The following is an 8359-nucleotide window of genomic DNA, read 5'->3' on the forward strand; positions in this document are numbered from 1 at the left end:
TATACATTTTTTCAAGAGCCCGTTGCATTAAAGTGAAAGCAAAGGAAACTCTCATCTTTTTACGCTGTATCACCATTTTTATTAGAGAGAAACAGTGAAAGCAAAGCGTTCATTCTGGCGTACCCTTTGCTTTCTTCGCTTTGTTGTTATTGTATGAATTGACAACTAAAGCGCGGGAAGTTGTATATGGATGACTAATACCTGATTAAAAACTAAGATATTATGTTGAAACTTACTTCATAAGAACGGTATTGTCTATGGGCGGAATCGGACCACTGCCACAACCACATAACGCCATTAATCGAAAATGTATGAAGTGGCAGTCGCAAATTAAGATACACAGCTGTAATTTGGTACTTCGAATCGTAATAGGGAGCGGTACCTGTTGTTTGACGATCTTTAAACGATTTCCCTATCAGGATTAATGTGTATACATATGTGGTTTGGGAATACATATATTTTAATTTATAAAGTTGTCATCGCTTTGCAAGAGAGAATTGAACAAAATTGCATTTCTTTCACTTTAACAACCAAACTCAATGCCATGAATGCTAAGGGAAAACGTGAAGAATGTGCGAACTTTCGAGAAAATGTTTTCATGGTTTATCGAAAACCGTTGGGCTATTTACTGAAGTGGACTGCATCACTTTCCGAATTCAAAACATTTCGTTGGTTGCAATTTTCATCTGAGCCTGAATCAAAAGTGAAATATGGATAAGTTGTTGAGACGATTCAGTTTTTAGACTCGAAAAATGCTAACATTGACGACAACAAATTGATCGATCAATTGGCAAATTTGAATGTGTTCTTGAAATCGAAAAAAGAGGACCGAGAAATATCAGACGAGTTTTTTGCGCAATCTGTTAATGACCACCTGTGTCAATTCTTCAAAGCTAATAAGAACGCTGAGTCGTTTTCCGAAATCTTGATAATAGTTCAGTATTTGTTTGTATCCCTAGTCACAATGCAAATTGTGACCGTATTTTTTTCCTTAAGGGGGGAGCTTGCTTTACAAGCTTAAAAAAATCGATTTTTTGTTTTGCATAAAGCTCTTTAAAAATTATCTATAAATATGTCCCCAAAGTTATACATGGCAATTCGAAATACTGTCCAAGTTAGAAGGGAAATAATGACCGAGCGTCTAGCAGATACATATGTACATTCCAAACTTCTTGAGTCCGCTCCCACAACTCATTTATCCCCTTAGGAGGATTAGGGTACTTCGCCAGCTGCGCCTTGACATGACTCCACAAATTTTCGATTGGACTCATATCCGGTGATTGAGGGTGCTATGTAAGGATCGAACGTTTTTGACGTTTTATCCAATTTTGTACAAGGCGAGCCGTGTGCTTCGGGTCATTGTCTTGCTGAAAGATAACTTTTTCAGCAGCAAGACCCAAATTTTTGATGACTATCGGCAAATTTTGTTGTAAAATGGTCAGATACTGCTCCTTACGCATGATTCCATTAATGCGTACCAGACGACCTATACCGTTTTTGGTGATACACCCCCAAACCATGATTGACCCGCCACCATGTTTTACAGTTTGGGAAACATGGTTTGGTTTAATCGTGTTTGGGTCTCGTGTATAGTACCAGGAACGTCCATCAGACTGATAACGATTTATTTTTGTCTCATCAGACCATATTACCTTTAAAATAAAAAATAAAGTGAATATTTTTATAATTTACACATTTTTTGTTTTAAACTTACCATATCCCAATCTTCTTCAGTCCAATGCTCATGTGTTGCAACAAAATCGCGCCGCAGCTGCACATGTCTTTTTGTCAACAACGGGTTTTTTTCTTTTCAGATGCTTTGAGTCCAATTTTTTTTAAGCAACGGCGCGCCGCGGCGCGCTGTCCACTCACTTGCTTCGATATTTAGCACTTTAAGAGCTGCCGCGGGTGTTACCGCATTGTTCGAAGTGACCAATTGGGCGAGATGGCGGCATTGTCGGTCGTTAATTTTTCTGGGCCGACCACCTTTTTTCTTGGACGAGGTTTTAAAATATTTTTGTTTTAACCTGCGCACTGTCATATGGCTAACTTTACATTCTGTTGCTATTTTACGCACAGATTGCTCCTCCTTTATTAATTTTAAAATTGTTTGCGTATTTTCAGGCTGCATGGTCACGTTTGCTACTTCACAACTCAATTATCACTTAACAACTAAAAAATTCCTGCGTGCTTATCGCAATTGCAAAAAATAACGGTAATAAAAGATCACATGACACGCGTGCATAACTGTAACATTTTAGTTATTCTTAAATTTCGCTGTTTACAGTAATTTATTGTTGTTTTATGTTAGCACTTTTACAGTAGAGGTAAAATATGATGTCCACATACAACATTTCAAACAAAAAAATTAAATTTTAACTCTAACTGGTGAAATATACTTAGTTGAAATAAAAGCGCCTTTAACATGTTATAGTATTGCTCGTCACTGTATATGAGCGCTTGAGCAGAAAGCGAAAACTTTGACGTGCGATTTCTCGGTTTTTATTTTTTACGATTTTTTTTCACTTTTTTCAATTTTTAAAAAAATTTAGAATTATACACTTTTTTTTAATTTTCTTAGTTTAACTAGATAGAAGATAAGTTATTAACAAATATGAATCTTTTTGCATTTTTTGTTTCCGATAGAAATTGTGGCCCGCATCCTACAAGCCGTCCGGCAAATGCACATGCGAGATTTATCGGGCAATTGCTTCCCAATGGCAGAATATCAAAGATTTCGTATCCAAAAAATTTTCGGATGATGTTTAGATATATAACTATAAACCCTAGAAATTTCACTTTAATCAATTATTTCTTTCCCTCCTAAAAAAATCGATTTTTGAGGCCTCTAAAGCAGGCTCTCCCCTCAATCAATACGCAGTGGAGTAATGAGCGTAACCGCCTCTCAGTTGAGACCGTTAAGAATATTGTACTTGTTCAATATAACTTCAAAGATATGAATTGTGAGGATTTTCACAAGTATTTGGCCAGCGATAAAAATTTATTTTTATTAAAAAAAATTGGAGCGTCCGAAAAATATGTGAAAAAAGATGTTAATGAATGACGATTATAGCAGCTTAGTGACAGTTCTCAAGTAGAGTCGGTATTACAATTACTGTTATTCAGATAATTTCGAGAATGTTTGCAACAAAAAATGATTCGAAAAATGGTATACCCCTAACTAATAGCCCTGACAGACGACAGCGCTAATATGCATTAGAGGGCTTAATTTACATTTACTTGCGCATTTGACCCCTGTTAAAGCAAGTTTGTAATGCACAAGAATTGCGTGCATTTAGCTGAATTTACCAAATTTGAGTAGGCAACACTAGTGATGTCGGAAATGGAATAAAGTATCGATGTATATTGTATCGGCAATTTTTGAATATATCAATATCGATATTAATATTTTTATTTAAAAATATCGATATATCGATATATCGGTATGATATGAAAAAAAAGTATTTGGCCTAATCTACTTTAATCATCTTACATTACTAGATAAATACTAATCAATATACATAATTTTTAATAAATCAAGAACAACAATTAAAATATTAATTATTTATTAATCAAACCAATATTTATTTGATACAGACATAAGAAAAACTCATTGATTTACGTGCTCAGCTGTAACCGTGCGATTCTGTACTGTTGTACTGTCTCAAGTCTCTAAATTTGAGATTTTGAGTTAGAGACAATTTTTGAGACTTGAGACGATTTTGCTATTCTGTAATTGACAGTCACAAAATCTATTACATTTCATTATTCAGAGATGTTTTTAAACTTGAATGAAAATAAATATGTCGATAACAAATATTAAATTTTCTATAACATAGTCAAAAAACATAATTATCAGTAAAAGTAAAAATATATGTTGACTTTGTTTCATAATATTTACGAATTTTATGTAAAATTGATTTAGTTTTAACCTTTTCGTGTTTGAGTTGCTTACAAAATAGAAAATAACCACAATCGATTAATATCTGTGATGATCTCTATTCAGTATATTCTAAATGGCAGACAAGAGTTCTTTTTGGTTTTGTGACCTGTTAATTACCAGGTCTCAAGTTTGAGTGAATATTTTGAGACTAACGCTAGAGACTGTTTAGTGAATAGTAACTAGTCACAAATTGAGATTTTACCTCAAAATGTCTCAAATAGAGACTAGAGACTGGTTACAGAATACCGCTATAAGCCGACTTCTGTTATTGGGTACTGCGAGATTCACAACAGATGCCACTCTCTCTGAGGAAACCGAGGACGCAAGCGATATCAAATACTTTAGAGCAATGTCGGAAAGGGCTGGGGAAAATGACGACAATGAAACCAGAATTTTGTAGGATTCTCTTTTCTGGGTATTATAGGCTGATCTAGATGTTGCTTTAGTTCGCTAGGCATACCATCACTGGTTGAAGTTGAAAGTAAAAAGTTTGCTGAAGCTGCAGCAATATCTATCATAAATTTTTCATGTCCGAACCACTACGACGGCGAAGAATTTTCCGAATTTGGAATTTTGGTAGTGGGAGAGGGTCTGAGTTCAGGCGAAAGTTGTCCTCTACGTCCTTTATGTTCTTAACGTAATTCTTTTGACAGTGGAAATGATCGGAATTACAGTGGAAACAGCTAGCGCTGAACTAAAATGAATATGTACGCTTAAAGCGTGGGTCTAAAATTGTTGTTTTGGCCAGATGTAAATGTCGTTCTAGTGGTTCTAGTTTAAAAATAACTAAGTTTAGCAAACTCTTCTGAACAGCAATACCAAATTCGGTGAAAGACACTGCAACTGAAATGGCATTTACACTTGAGTTGCACAAGTTGCCAACTTAAAAGCCAACTTTAGTACTAAATTAAAAAGCAGGAAATCAAGTCGACCATAAACAAAAAAAATTTAAAAAATGTTAGTATAAAATAGGATTTAGAATTTTTTGATCATAAAAATATCAATTTTCATACTTTTTCCATACTTGTAATATTATATCGATACCTCGATATATCGAAACAAAATATATCGCTCAAAAATATTGATACATTGAAAAAATTATATCGATATATCGATATTTTTTCGACAAGCCTAGGCAACACTGCCCAAAAATGGCTAGTTTCTGCTATTGTTTGACAGATGTCGCTTGAAATCTGCCGCCTTGTTTGTGTTTACAGCATCAGAGGTAAACAGTTTTTATATTGCTAATTAAATTATGTGCAAGTATATTAACAAAAACAAATTTTAATATTTTTATCGAATCGAAGAATGATCTAAGAAAAAAATACGAAAAAAACGATGGAGTTGGGCGGTTGAGTAAAAGTTGGTGACCAAATTCGATTAATTTGGGGGGTGCATATGCAACGGGACTGATTTTGACTGAGATCGATATGGTAACCCTATATATGTGTATATATATAATATATATATCAAATATCTCCCTACCGCTTTTTTGGTCTTTATTCAATGCTTTATAAAAAACGTTATCCTGGTGGAACACTACACCCTTCCTGTTGGCCAGTTCTGGACTTTTCTGGTCGATCGCCTGCTTCCCCATCCGCTTTAAAAATGGGTCAAGTTCGTTCCGTTTCAGCAGCATATCGCAGGTGTTTATTCGGTCCAGAAGGTTTTTTTTACGTCAAATCATGCGGCACCCAAACATCAAGCTTTTTTGTGTATCCTGCCTTCTGCAGATGATTTAAAATGGTTCGGTGATTAACTCCCATCTTCTCGGCGATGTCACGAGATGCCACATACCGGTCTAACTCGATGTTTTCCACGATTTGGTCGGTATTCGTCGTCACAGGTCTTCCGCCGGCTGGCTTATTCATGGTGTCATTTTCACCCGCTCTGAATCGTCGAAACCATTCCTCCGCAGTTCGAAGTGATAGAGTACCATCTACCAAAACACCATTAATCTCACGGAACGTTTCTCTAGCGGATTTGCCTTTAACGAAGGAAAACTTTAAAATAACGCGAATTTCAGCGTTTACCGAAACGTTTCAACTGATGAAACAAGTTTATGGCGATGATTGCCTATCCCTTAACAGAGTGCATGAGTGGTTTCAACGTTTTCAAAGTGGTCGCGAGGGCATAAATGACAACAACATTGGGCCAATCAAAATCCGTGATCACCGGAATTTCCATCGAAAGTGTGAGCGAATTCACCAAAAATAAGCCGAAATCATCATTAAAATTCATGGAAATGGAATTGAAAATTTCCAAAACATCGATTTATCGCATTTTGACCGAACGTTTGGGCTTACGAAAGGTGTGTGCACGGTTTGCTCCGCACAAATTGACTGACGACCAAAAATTGCACAGAATTCAACATTTTAAGGACGATTATTTGACCAAAAATCACATTTTGACCATTAACCACTCCCCGTATTCACCTGATATGGCACCGTACGACTTCTTCCTTTTCGGAAAAATGCATTTGCCCATGAAAGGAAAGCGTTATGCAGATGAAGAGGCCATTCAAAAGGCTTGTACCGGCGGCATACTGGCGGCCATACCGCCCAACGAGCTAAAACACTCGTTCGACATGCTTTTGGACCGTGCAAAAAGCTGTACTGAAGCAGCCAAACAGAATTTAATGTTGGCTCTTTGTTCGAAGCTCATTTTCCCACACATAAAACAAACATGCTGACACTTAAAACACAATAACTTCACTTCCAATCCATGAAATGCCATTCTCACTGGACAATCGATAGAGATAGCAGATTCGAACGCACCTATCGACATATAGATGGCGCCACCAGGGGGCGCTAGATTCAAAATGTCTTATTTACTTTGGAAAACACCTTGTATATACCTTATACCATATATTGGACAGTATCAGTATATCTCAGTTAGTGAGTATTATTTATATTGAAAATTGCTAAAAAATACGTTTTCAAGTAGAGTAGAACAATGTCAAAATTATTTCAATCATCCCGTCCCTTTCTTTGCCGCAAAATATCCTATAAAAGTATCTGCGTATTTAAACTTGTGTTGAAAGCGCGCTGGTTGATAAGTATGTGTGATATTTTAATGAAACTAAAAGGCCCGAAATATGGTTATCTCTAGTACTAGATTCCACCATAAGAAAATTCCACCTGGCTGTCTCCGGATCGAAAAACCACTAAGCAGATCGATCATGTTCTGATAGACGGAAGACACGTCTCCAGTGTTTTAGATGTGCGTGCGCTCCGAGGTCCTAACATCGACCCGGACTACTACCTTGTTGCAGCCAAGATTCGCACCCGCCTCTGTGCAGCAAAAAACGCACGTCGGCAAACACAAGGAAGGTTCGACGTCGAGAAGCTGCAATCACAACAGATAGCCGAAAGATTTTCTACTCACTCTCCTACTCTCTGAGAGCACTCCTCAACAACTCGGTATAAGGGAACTGTGAGACGGCATTTCAAACTCCTTACGTACAGCTGCAACCGAAACCATTGCTTTTCGGAAAATGCAAACGAACAGTTGGTACGATGAGGAGTGCCTGTCGCAGCGGAGAAAAAACAGACTGCCTACATCGCAACGTTACGATCGACTACAACACGTGCGGGATGGGATAGACACCGAGAGTTGAAGAGGGAAGCACGACGCATTTGCAGCCAGGAAAAGAAAGAGGCTGAAATGCGTGAGTATGAAAAGCTTGACAAGCTGGCCGACAGGGGTAATGCTAGAAAATTCTAAGAAAGGATGTGGCATCTAACAGAAGGTTTCAAGACCGGAGCATACTCTTGTAGAAACCCCAAAAGTGATCGAGTGATCGATGCCCAAAGCATATTAAAATTATGGAGGGAACACTTCTCTACCCTGCTGAATGGCAGTGAAAGTACAACGCCAGAAGAAGGCGAACCCGATTCCCCAATCGATGAAGATGGAGCAGACGTTTCGTTGCCCCACCATGCAGAAGTTCGAATAGCAATTACCTGTCTGAAGAACAGCAAAGCGGCGAGAGCTGATGGATTGCCGGCCGAGCTATTCAAACACGGCGGCGAAGAACTGATAAGGAGCATGCATCAGCTTCTTTGTAAAATATGGTCGGACGAAAGTATGCCCAACGATTGGAATTTAAGTGATTTCTGCTCAATCCACAAAAAGGAAAACCCCACAATCTGCGCCAACTACCGTGAGATAAGTCTCCTCACCTACCGTCAACAAACTGATTGGACCTTATCAGTGTGGCTTTAGACCTGGCAAATCAACAACCGACCAGATATTCACCATGCGCCAAATCTTGGGAAGGACCCGTGAAAGGAGAATCGACACACACCACCACTTCGTCGATTTCAAAGCTGCTTTCGACATCATGAAAAGTAGCTGCCTTTATGTCGCGATGTCTGAATTTGGTATCCCTGCAAAACTAATACGGCTGTGGAA

This window comes from Bactrocera tryoni, chromosome 1 (assembly GCF_016617805.1).
Source record: "Bactrocera tryoni isolate S06 chromosome 1, CSIRO_BtryS06_freeze2, whole genome shotgun sequence".
In the NCBI taxonomy this organism is placed as follows: Eukaryota; Metazoa; Arthropoda; class Insecta; order Diptera; family Tephritidae; genus Bactrocera; species Bactrocera tryoni.